General features: G+C 39.5%; 1 long non-coding RNA gene across 2 annotated transcripts; it reads left to right on the top strand.

Annotated features, from left to right (window-relative positions):
- The first annotated feature begins 1575 nt into the window (after positions 1 to 1575).
- On the top strand, positions 1576 to 11922 carry LOC110015644 (uncharacterized). Of its 2 annotated transcripts, XR_013650456.1 has the most exons (5): positions 1576 to 3466; positions 3546 to 7339; positions 7406 to 7573; positions 7893 to 7988; positions 10320 to 11922. It is a non-coding gene; the product is annotated as an uncharacterized LOC110015644 (long non-coding RNA). The 2 variants fall into 2 exon arrangements; XR_013650455.1 differs by having other exon boundaries at positions 1586 to 7339.
- The last annotated feature ends 1390 nt before the right edge of the window (positions 11923 to 13312 follow it).

Here is a 13312-nt window from a genome sequence, read left to right as displayed (position 1 = left end):
CTGTGATTTGGTAATAGTAACGCTTTCGCGTAACTTGTATTTCACATAGTAACTATATGAATGCAAATGTGGGCAAAGCTCCGCCAAGAGCTGAGGTAAGTTTTTATTTTGTAAATTAACAAAATGGTTGCAATTCAATAAGACATCCGAGTCTTAATTTGATGTTATGTATGGAGTCCTATACTGTTCACAATTAAATAAACAAATATTTAATTCAATAAATAAATATGACCTCATGCAAATACACAATCAACCAATAAATCTCTCGTAAATATATAAAAAGTTCATGAAATGGTGAAAAAGCTGCACAAAGATTTTAAATTAGCCATATTATTATTCAATATATCTCATTTTGCTTTAAAAACCTGTTCATTATTTTAAAACAGCATTTTAAAATATTCATTTTTAATCATGGAGAATATTATTATTATTATTATTATTATTATTATTATTATACGTCTTTTTTCAGAAAACTAAGATTTCAAAATAAATATTTTCCAAAGTAGCTTTGTTTTTATTTCATGTTGCTGTTTTTCACAATGGCGTAATATTTATTTATTTTATTATTAACAGTATAGGAATCTATAGTTTTGTAGTAGGTATATCATGAATTGGGCTAGGATTTGAAAAAGTGATACCTGTATCATATCATATTTGCTTAATACTCAAAATGGTATATTTGGCTCATGGTTGTGATTTGTGTTTTTAAATGTAAAGTAATTTAAAATAAGTTGTTCGTCTCCAGATTGTTCTCATCAAATCATATACTCTGAAATCTGTAATTATAGTATATGCATAAGTTAAAAAATATTAATATGTATCATTGACAATGTGGACAGTGTATTGAGGCCGTTGTAGTCCAAAGAAAAATATGAGTCAGGTATTTGGAGTTGCCTTTGGCTACGTTCACACTGCAGGCTGAAACGACCCAATTCCGAATTTTTTGCCCCTAAGCGGCCCAATTCCAATCTTTTCATGACAGTCTGAATGACACAGATCAGATCTTTTCAATTGCGACCCAGGCCCCGTGGGTTTGCCGTCCTGATTTTGAATTGTAGCCGTTCTTTTCAATTGCGACCGCCGTCTGACCGGCCAGGCGACTTGATTCCGAACCGTACGTCATCGACACGCAACAAACGTCATCATTTTGCGTTGAAGTAGGCGGGAATGAGAACGTAAACATCAACCATGGTGGACGATGCTGCTGAGACCAGTCAGTGGAAGGGAAGGGAGGTCACTGATTGGATTAATATTTGGGGTGATCGCTCTTTTCAGACCAAACTCCAGGGCTCTGATCGCAACTGGGCGGTTTTTGAAAAAATTTCCAGATAAATGGCAGAGCGTGGTGTTGAACCTTTCCCGCAATAACCTTTTTTTTCTTTCTCCCCTTTCCGACCGTGCTCAAGCGCAGGGGACCCGAGGCGATCCTTCTCCTCCTCCCTGTTCTGATCCTTACATTTCTCCAGAACGGGTTAATAAAGAGTCCATAGCATGTCATCTGGGGGAAACCTTCTTTTATTACCGTCCTCCGTAACACACAACATGAATGCGCGTCCACACTGCCCCCCCCCCCCCCCTATTCTCTATCGCGGCACGCGCTTGCACACGCGGGCGCGCGGCCCCAACACATGCACATTTCCTTTCCACAACAGTGGGTACAGACGATCCCGACTCCATTGCCTTCTTAAAATGAGAAGATTGTAATTGTGCTGCTCCTTGTGAAAATAAATTTAATATTACAAAAAGAGCTCCGCTTTTGACAACACTGTTGTTGACATCCATTGTTAACGTTTGCTCCGCAAACAACAAGTGACGTCGTTCACCGTTGAGTATTCTTCTGGCTTCTGCGCATGCGGGTCTCGTTTGGGTCGTGTCACAGTCACACTGGAGATAACAAAAGTTCGGATTTACTTGGAAATGTGAACGGTCTAGCAAACAAATCCAATTTTTTCAAAAAATCCGAATTGAGCATTAAGCCCTGCAGTGTGAACGTAGCCTATGATTCAGCTTGAAGCTCAGTGCATAAAGTTTCATCTTCAATGCATTCATTAAATATTTGGCCAGCTTGGGGAAGTTCGAGAAACATCTTTGTGCGTTCGTTGTCTCCTTGTCCAACTTCCCAAGCTATTGTTGAACCTTTACTGCGCGGGGACTTCTCTTTGCTTTTCTTTCTTTCCGACCGTGGTCAGAAGTGCAGGGGAGATTTCCTCCAGGGCCGAAGGCGATTTTCCTTTGGGGTTCACTTTCCCGTTCGGAACCTTCAGCCACCAGAGCGGATTAAGAACGACTCCAAAACAGTCATTCTGGGGGGGGACACCTTCTCTTAAGGTGCTCCGTCCTTCGAACACACAATATCTCAACGCACACCTCCGCTCCGTGCTCACACCCCCATTTCCACCTGCATCTCCTTCCCCTTTCTCTCGCGGCACGCACCCCTCTCAGGACACACACACTCTGCAACACTATTTTCGCCCCGTTAAATTGCTCCGACGGATGCAGAGAGTGAACACTGTTGCGGAGGGTGCGCACCACATGATCAAAACAATCATGGCGGACGTCAAACTTTAAAAGCGATGAAGACGAGGTAAATCTAAGCGTTTTCGTAAAATATAATTTATTGAAAAAGGTGAAAAATATATTAACCGTTAGATATTTTAGTGGCTTGAGTGGACAAGTGATAAAGTCTTGTGGACCGTACTGCTCGAGAAACAGGACCGGACCAGTGGGCAAATTGCTATGTTGAGCCCTGTAGAGACAGACAGGCTGACATTACTCAGAACAATGGAAGCCCAAAAAAGCAGACCGCTGGGAAAATATCTTGATTGTCATTTTATTTTATTCTATTTTTTTTCCTCTCCAAAAAGTAATAGTCTAAAAAAAATAATTAGAATTTATTGCCCACCCCTTATTACAAGTATAAATGCTCTATATTTGAACTAAAAAAATGTTTAATATTGTTTTGTCAGACATTAGCAAGAAAACAAACCTTTGAATTCATCAGAAAAAAAACGGATCAGTTGAGGATCAGATATTTAGAAAAGACAATGCCAGTCCAATAAGATTTCTGGTACTCTTTGATGTGCATCTTTATCCTTTCAAAAGTGTTTCATGTGGCCCTTACCAGATCATATTGACTTTTCTCAACAACAGGCATATTATTTTTCTATTGAAAATATCGAAGTTGTACAAAGTGAACATGCATCTAAAGATAACATTTAGATACAGGCTATTTAAGAAATACAGTACTTGTGAATCTTTAAGAAGTTCTAATCTTGATTGTCTATCTTTTTGTCATCAACTTTGACCAAGAGCTGCTTGATGAAATAGTTCTGGGAGCAACAGAAGTAATTTTTGTAGTTTAAACGTTTAGTACTAGGTTTTAGTTTAATTTCATCTACTTTTTCTATACATAGACTTGACACCCTAAAGAATCTGCAGTTTGTCAGAATCACCAGCCTGTCACTTGGTAACCTACAGTTTATTCATGTAACAAATGGAAACATTTTTTATTGCATCTCATTAACACTACTTTTTAACTGTTACAGGAACACATACGAGGGACCATCGCTGTAGGAGTCAACTCATTGAGGGCTTTTACACTTGATTAGGAGGCTAGTAAGGCCACTATGTAGTTAAAGTAAAATGAATTGGAAGTGTAAACTATGTGTCCACTCTTCAGACACGCAGACAAAACTATTGAAGCACTACAATTTAAAACACGTGCATTATTCCAAAGTAACACCACTGCCATGTATTTTTGAGAACTGCATTTGTACATTTGCATCATTTAATGCCTTGAAAATTCACTTGTCACGTTCTCACCAACATAAAGGTGATCCTGGGGTACACGCAGGTATATCACTGTTTACCTGTCCATTGTGTACATTCAGTCAGCCTTTATCAAAGGAAAGCTTGTTTTGTCATTTGAGAGGACACTTGAAAAACCATGAGACTGTACCATGTCCATTTAAGAACTGTAGGTATACCACAAATGTTTGCTCATCTTTCAATGCCCATAAGAGTAGGACTCATGGTAGCGATTCAGATTTCAGTGATGATGTTGTGTCTACAGAAAACATGGCAGCTCAAACTACTGCTGATTTTGATGAAGAGCATTGTCTTGATCCACATGAAGATTTGCCTGCTTCTGAAGATGAGATTTGTGACACTGGTTTGTTGGAAGCCCAGTTGCATAAAAATTTGGCCTCTTTGTTTCTTAAAATGCAGGCAATTCTTCATGTCTCTGAGAGAGCTTGTCAAGATATTGTTGATGATCTGAGGGAGATATTTCTTTTATCTCAGCCTCTCTTAAAAGATGCTGTCAAAGAAATATTGCAAAAGCACTCTGTTCCAGCTACTGAAGTTGTTGTAAATGAATTGGTTACTTCAGTTGTGAACACCAACATTTTTGTCACTGAAACAGCCAAGGGTCAAGATTTGTCATCTGCAAAACGCAAAAAAACATACATTGAGAGGAATTTTCCTGTTGTCATGCCAGTGCAATATGTGTTGGAGGCAGGGCACACTGCAGTATATGTGCCAATACTTGAAATAATTCAAGAAATCTTTAAACACACTGATGTCATTGACCTCATTAGTGAAACTAAGAACTCACAAAAAGGGCATTACAAGAGCCATAAAGATGGCTTGTATTACCAGGAAAATGAGATGTTGTCTTCTTCAGAGTTGACATTGCCACTAATGTTGTACATCGATGACCTGGAAATTGCAAATCCTCTTGGTACGTCTAGAAAAATCCACAAGCTCTGCTCGGTGTATTGGGTGTTTGCAGACCTTCCTCACAAATACCGATCAGCACTTCATGTAATTCAACTAGCTGCACTTTGTAAAGTGACAGATGTTCAGAAGTATGGCTATCAAAAAACCCTTGGTCCTTTGTTAAAAGACTTATGCACTCTTGAAAAAGATGGTCTGTATATTGAGCCCCTTGGTTGTACTGTTCATGGCACTGTTTTGTGTGTCGTTTCTGATAATCTGGCTGCTCATTCATTCGCTGGCTTTGTCCAATGTTTCAGAGCTGGCTACGTGTGTAGATTCTGCAAAGCAACACACAACCAGATTCAGTCTCTTGATGTTTTCCAGGGTGACTTTAATCCTAGGACAAAACCCACCCATGACAGAGATGTACAGGATGTGTTGCAGGGTAATCTTTCCAGTCTGTGTGGTGTTAAAGGCGACTGTATTTTGCAAAGCACTCTTGAGCATTTTCATCCAGTCACTGGCTTCCCACCTGATGTCCTGCATGATCTTTTAGAGGGCATAGTGCCACTAGAATTGGCTCTCTGTATTGATCGGATGATTAGGCTCAAATATTTTTCTCTTGATTCTTTGCACAAAAAAATCGAGTCCTTTCCATACAAGGGCTCTGATGCCACTGATAAACCAAGACCCATTGCCAAACCTTTGCCACCAAGAGAAGCATTGGTGGCAACGGGCATGAAAATAATGCATTATTGAGATTACTCCCATTGATTATTGGTGACACAGTTCCTGAGGGCGACGGGGCTTGGACAATATTGATGGATTTGAAAGACATTGTGGAGCTTATTTTGTGTCCAGTATTTGATGAGGAGTCTATTCAGTATTTGCAAAGCAAGATACTAGATCACAGACAGATGTTAAAGGAAGTTTTTCCTAATTTCACATTCCTCCCTAAACACCACTTTATTGAACACTACCCCCATCTCATACGGTGCTTTGGGCCCCTTGTCCATTTGTGGACAATGAGATTTGAGGGGAAACATCGCTTTTTCAAACGCATTGTACATGATGCACAAAATTTCAAGAATGTTCTTAAAACACTTGCAACTAGACATCAGTACATGATTGCATACCACCTTGGCGCCAAAGCTTTTTTTAAGCCACATCAACAAACATCCAGTGTTTCTTCTGTTCTCGTTTCACAACTACCAGACGTGGCAAAACAACACATACATCACATAACAGACTCTGACATCATTTATGCAGCATCTAAGATTGTTATTGATGGCACTCCGTATGATGTTGGAATGTTTGTTTCAGTTGGTCAGGAAGGGGGACTACCGCAGTTCAGCAAAGTTGAAAACATCCTCATTGTCAACAACAATGTAACTTTTCTTTGCAATGATCACAAGTCCTTTTACACAGAACATTTGAGATCATTTGAATTGTTCCCTGGAAATACTGCTGTTCATAGTCTAATGGAACTTAATGACAGTTTGCCAGTCTGTGCCTACAATGTCAATGGTAAACTCTTGTTGACACCAAAACGCTTTATACTTCCACTTAGGAAGTGATGTTGCTGTGAATTAATCAAAATGTGAAGTAATCTTATTTGTCTTTTGGTTTTTTGTTTTTTGTTTTTTTTATTCAGACAATGACAGAACCCCCAAAGTTCATACTACGCATTTTCATAGCTCCAGAAATAGCTGTGAAGTTGACCCTCACTGAGCGTCCCAATTCAGTTGAGCATCTCATCCAAACACTGCAAGAAAAGTGTAGGCCAAGACTTGACCATGAGTTTACACTCAACTATGAAGATCCAGATTTTGATGGCCAACTCTGTTGCTTGGTTGACATTAAAGATTTACCAGAAAAAGGGACACTCCAAGTTGTCAGATCTGAAGCTGAAAACGAGTCATTACAAAGTTCCAACACTGAAATGCTTCCTCATGTGCCCATTAGTGACCGACTGAAATCCTGGCCAAACATCTTCAATGTGCCTACTTTCTCTTATGAAGTGGAACATCTTCTTCTAGAAGGAAATGCAGCTTATGAACAGTCATGGAAAACAGTCACTTTGACCAGATCCCAAAAAAGTAGCATCTTGGAAAGCATGGCCACAGCAATCATGAATTATAAACCCTATCCTACTGAAAAAAATATAGCCATGGCAGCAGAAGCTCTTGTGACGGCTCATCCATGTCTCAAAGAGAAAAGTAGTGCAAGTGGATGGTATGGATGGAAGTGGAGCTTGCAGTATAAAATGGGGAATTTTCGTAGTAAGCTAGCCAAAGCTGGATGCCTAGAAGTCGCTGTAAATTCTGGCAGAAGAAGCCACAATAATCCTGACAAAGAGCATCCGCATCACAATATAAAAAAAGCCAAGCATGCTGAGGTGAACTACCTGCCTGACTTCCCTAAGGGACATGATTCTACCAGCCTTGAAAATGTTAGAATCCAAATCATACAAGAAGTTGAGAGAAGTCAAAGAAATCTCCTGTTGATTGACAAACTCATGCAGATGACCTTTGCACTTCGCCGCCTAGAGATCATTAAAGAAGACCCAATGATTGGAGAGTTCTTGCACAAATGGCCTGCGCTCCGCATTGATTCACAGGTAAAACCTTTCTTTCAGTTCTTTTAATAGATTTTTAAGAGGTGATTAACACTTTTTTTTTTGTAGATCTGTGCGGAGTTCCATCGCATCACTAATGTTAACCTAAGAAATCAGTTCTACTCTGAACTAGACAGACGGACACTAAGGATGCTGATTTTGTTTAGACAAAAAGCGACACGAACCGGTAGGGGTTCAGAGGTTCTACGGAATTTTCTGAACCTCTATGACCAGCAGGTGAGGTGTAACTGCAAGGCATTATCAACATTATGCATTAGTATAGCTAAAAGAAAGGACTGACTTTGGTCGGTTCATGATGATGACCAAGCGTATCTAATTCAGTGAATGAAATGTTCCCATCAGTAGTATCAAAATGATCCCAATGCATTGGTAAATATGAATGTAGTGTCATAGTATGTGCATTTTTTTTCCTTTTTTAATTAATGTATAACTTAAAGAAAATTATAAAAAATATAAAAACTGAACTGAGGTAGACCAAGAGGTGCAGTCATTTCAAATATATTTGCCATATTAATTTGTGTGCGTCTCTGTGCAGCAAGAGCAAGATGCCGATGTCAAGCGTACTCTGGTCCTGCACGGGCTTCCAATATATCTACGCGAGGAGGACCCACAATTCCTCAAAGTTTGGAATGTAAGTATTTTTTGTTGGGTAACGTGATTGTTTGTACGTTTTCTAAGGACTGAGCGACATTTCTGCTTTGAAAAGCTCACACGCCGCCCCAAAGCCGGTGTGTGAGCTGGCGTTCCGAGCTCTGCCCGGACACACAGTTCTACTGGTAGAAACAGTTCTCCTGAGTTCGGCAGCTCGTTCCCCTAGAGCAGTGTTTTTCAACCAGTGTGGAAAATTGCCCTCATTAACTGATTTAACAACATTTTCCATTTCCAGGATATCAGCTTTGTGTTCATCCAAACAGGCCCTGATAAAACATTGAGAAATTAGGAATATTTTTAAATTTTTCGTTCTTATATAATTGCTATTCGCTATTTTTACTTTATTGCTTTATTTTATTTCCCAACTAATGACTCATCCGCGATGATCCAGTATAAACTGAGGGAAGTGACTTTAACAGAAAAAGTAACACAAAATAGAAAAGAAGTGTAGTCCGCTCCCGCACTTAACTAGTCAAGTGGACCGCTTTGTGTTTGAGGGGGGGGTGCTTTGTTACATGAGCGGTATGTGTGGGAGATTTAAGACTGCGATCCGTCCCGCAGCTCTAGGGGTACGAGCTACCGAACTCAGTACCGGGTCTAAAAGTGTGTGTCTGAGCACAGCTTGGATTGTCAGCACACACAGTGGTTTGAGCTTCAAAGCAGAAATGTCGCTCAGTCCTTAGAAAACATTCAAACAATCACGCGGATTTGTGTTTCCAGTCGTGTCCCGACTAAATAAAGGCTGAAGTTATTCTTACATGTTTACGTGCAGCCAGGATGCAGCGCCACCCAAAGCTAATGTTGTTAGCCCGTGTTAGCATACTGCTAATCCTGGCTTCTTTCTGGCTTCGTTCAGAAAAAGCACTGACCACACGGATTAAAATTCAAATGATGAGCGAACAGGTGTTTCATAATAACCGTAGCATTATTAAAAGCACGTTTAGAAGATCGTCTCGTATAATACCGAGCTGACATGTTAATGTATATGGCTGCTCGGCGCTGTTTAACATTGTTTTGTATTGAATTGTTACATTCAATAAAGTTTTTTTTTTTAAATAGCCGCTCAGCGGAACTTATATCCCCTTCCGGTTTTCAAACCCTACTGCGAAAGTGCGAATGATTTATTCCGACCGAAAGTGTGACCTTAGTGAACGTTTGTTATATTCTGAAAACATTTTTCTGGGCCCATGTACACGGTTGGATTCTAATCCGACCATTGATCCCATCAAGATATTTTGCACATGTAACCGCGGCTTATGGTGTCGACTCACAACGTGGCGGGGGCGTGGCATCACGATGGTGGTCTCTCCATCGGGATGTCACTGACCCATCACGTTGGATGATGGTATCGTCCATCGGCACAACCCTAGTATAAGTCCATCTGCCTTTTTATTTTTTCACACATTTTTCTTCCGATCAGGCGTTCTTTTCGATTACTTTTGGCCATGTTAGCACAGCTATTGTTCTGGAGCTGTTCTATGCCGAGTTTGAGAACAACAGCTCCATAACAATGACACAACCTGGTGGAGAGAAACGAGTGCTAACTGTGAGTGAGCATGACATCAGTAAAGAGTTCAAGAGGGTGAATACTAGATAAGCAGCTGGACCTGATGGAATTCCTGGACGTGTCCTGGAGGGATGTGCTGACCAGCTAGCACCAGTGTTTACCACAATCTTCAAACTATCTGTCTCACAAGACATTTCCCCATGGCGGTACCTGCATTCTTATCAAAATGTCTTTAATATAATAAAATAAACGCAAAGAAAGTATTTTATGATATTTTATATTCCTAACTACTCAGTGTTTTATCAGGATGTTTGGATGAACACAGAGCTGATACCCAGGTGATGGTCAATGTTTTTAGATCAGTTAATGAGGGCAATTTCACACGGCACACTAGTGTGCCGCGGCACGCTGGTTGAAAAACACTGTTTTACAGATGCAGGTGGAAAAGGTCATCACTGTCTGTCCACGTTGCACTGGATCTGACGAGCTGAGGGTAATGTTGGTGAAACTGGTTAGGTGGATGGAGGGGTGGGGTTTGGTTGAAAGAATCTGATTGTTTTCAGATTGTCATGTCTTAAAAGTTTTTTTTATTTTTACATACAGTGCTTTGAGCTGCCTTATGGAATGATGAGCAGTCTTATACAAATAAAGTATTATTTTGATTTCTTTGGATAATTTTCTTTATGTAATTTCTGACATGCTTTTAATGTCATTCAATTTTAGGTTGTAGGTTTTGATAAAGTTTTCATTCCTGAAACGATCAATTTTCTCTCTTTAATACTACATTGTTTTTGTCCTTTCCAGATTGAAGAGTCACCAGAGCCAGACATCAGTAGCACCTCTGTTGCCATTCTGACAACTGTCAATGAGAACAGTTTAATCCATCTCAGTCCACTCAGTGCAGCAGTTGTCGTGGAAGATGAGGTTGTGGTTAGCGACATTTCTAAATGGGCTGATGCATTTGTCTTGTTGTTTGGGTTGATCTATGTCTTGCATTTAGACTATCCAAAAAGACTGATTCATACATTCACATTCATCCAAAAAGAACTGATGGGCCTTGAAGATGGGAAACAGTTGAAACCATGTCTTCTTCGTCTCAAAAACGATCTTTCATTGATAGAGTAGCATATTACGGTTTTGGCACATGCATAGTTAGGTTAGTGTTCCAAATGTCAAGCTGTTATACTAGGAAATGCTCGCAATGGTATTTTTTGTCCATGTTCATGGTGGTTGATTTTAATTTCCTCTTCTACTTAACTGTTGAAAATATTGTTATACAAATATCACTGTTCTCCATTCCATTTCATTGATGGCTGTTTAAATTGATTGGCATTATGTTGAGTGTTAGTTTGTCAAGAAAAAGCAGTTAAAAGACAACGTTTTGTGGGAGAATTTAAAAAGACTGATGCACTTTTTTTGTTTAAGGGCTGATTTATTTTTATATTTTAATGGCTGGTGTACTTTTAACACAATTTGTGCAGTGTTTTTGTATTTTGTGTTTTGCATTACAACAAATTATTATATGCAAATGGTGTAAAAGACTGATGCACTTTTTTTGTTTTTTAAGGGTTGATTTATTTTTATATTTTAATGGCTGGTGTACTTTTAACACAATTTGTGCAGTGTTTTTGTATTTTGTTGTACAACAAATTGTTCTAATGCATTCATGCAGGTTGATAAATAATAAACATGCAATTGCAATTCTGCCTCCGTTTTTTGTAACAGTGATCTTGACTAAGAATATAAGTCTTAGTTTATACTTCAAAGCATTAAATTAGAGTTGAGATAAATTAATGTTTTTCAGTTAATTAAGTACTGTTTTAAAGTTCAATAAAATCATAATATGCTATTTTAGTAAAGTAAGAATCTTTAAGTTGGTTAAATAAAAAGTTATGATTTACATTTGGTTAAATTGTTTTATTTTATTCAACTCAAAAATTTTAAGTTCAAATGAACTTATAGTTTTTAAGTAAGATAACTCAAAAATTATTATGTAATCTGTTTCCTCAAAATTTTTGAGTTCACTGAACTTATTCGGGTTTACAGTGCACTTGTCAATCATCACAAAAATATCACGAGAAATGGGTGCGAGCAACAAGGCACCAACCTAAGCAAAGGCAGCTGGAAATTTAGTACTGCACTGACTGCAAGCCCAGATGACTACAAAACAATGCATTGTGGAAAACGGTGTCCTGAGAGTTCTTTTGGTTACACTGATCAAATAAAAACAATTAAAATGCCTATTGATAAAGAAAAAGTCTACATATTCAATTCAATTCAATTTTATTTGTATAGCCCAAAATCACAACAACAGTCGTCTCGATGGGCTTCGAAGTAAAACAACTCAGAGTATTTTCTCAGAATATCACTAAGTACTGGCTGAACTGTGTGTTTAAACTCAGACACAGAACGGTCAGTTAAGGTTCTTCTAAGCTGTTTCTTATTCACTGGTGCAGAAGGATGTTCCAGTGTAAGCTGGAAGGTAAACATAAAGTGATCAGAAATGATGGGGTTAAGAGGAAGGACACTCAGCTGGCTGATCTCTATACCATGGGTTAGAACAAGGTCCAGGGTGTGCTTATGACAGTGAGTGGGTTCATTCACACTTTGGGTGAAACCAACATCATCTAATAAAGCTGCAAAAGCCTTTCCTAGGCAGTCACTGGGGTCATCAACATGAATATTAAAATCCCCTAATATTATAGTTTGATCAGAATCTAAGACAATAGTCGATAGGAAGTCAGAAAACTCAGTTAAAAATTCTGAATATGGGCCGGGGGGGCGATAAATAATTATGAGTAAAACAGGTTTTGGAGTTTTCCTGTTTGGGTGATTTATAGACAATATGATGTTTTCAAATGAATTATAAGCATTTTTAACTTTAGGGCTGAGAAGTAAGCTAGACTGTGATATTACTGCCAAACCACCTCCTTTCCCTGAAATCCTGGATTTCTGATAGTTAGCATAAGTGGGGGGGGGGGGGTTGCTTCATTCAATCTAACATAGTCATCCTGATGGAGCCAAGTTTCTGTTAAAGCTAAAAGACTAAGGTTTTTATCAGTAATTAACTCGTTGACTAAGAGGGACTTGGAGGAAATGGATCTAATGTTTAATAAACCGCATTTAATGACATCATAATTCTGCTTGTGAGAACTGCTGTCTGTCACTTTAAGGTTTCTATGACGCGCTCCTTTCATTTGTCTTTCAGCACATAAGCTAAAGCTAGGACCTGCTTGACTTTCCCTGCATGGGTTTTGCACCGGCACTACCCTAAGGGAGGCTCAGAGGAGCGTTTTACACTGCTGCTCTGCGCCCGGGTCTCGTCTCTGGATTGTCAGGTTAACAGACTAAGGCTAGCAGAAATGTTTCTAGAAAGAAGAGCGGCACCGTCCCGGGTGGGATGGACGCCGTCTCTCCGCATGAGACCGGGCTTCCCCCAAAACGCGCTCCAGTTATCCACAAAACCAACGCCGTTTTCTGGGCACCATCTAGAAAGCCAGCGGTTAAATGATGAAAAGCGGCTGTACATTTCATCACTGACTAAGTTCGGCAGGGGACCAGAGAAAATTACAGTGTCGGACATCGTCTTAGCCAGTTTACACACCGAAGCTACGTTTAACTTAACCACCTCTGACTGGACATCATTACCGCCTGCGTGAATCACGACTCGACGGAACCTGGACTTATTCTGAGCTAACATCCTAAGGTTCCCCTCGATGTCACCAACTCTGGCCCCCGGATAACACCTGACTGTAGCCGCATACATTACAAACACATACATTACAAAACATTAAAAT

The sequence above is a fragment of the Oryzias latipes genome, chromosome 17 (genome assembly GCF_053564925.1).
Source record: "Oryzias latipes strain Hd-rR chromosome 17, Olatipes_Hd-rR_3.1".
Lineage (NCBI taxonomy): Eukaryota > Metazoa > Chordata > Actinopteri > Beloniformes > Adrianichthyidae > Oryzias > Oryzias latipes.
This window is presented reverse-complemented; position numbering and strand designations above follow the sequence as displayed.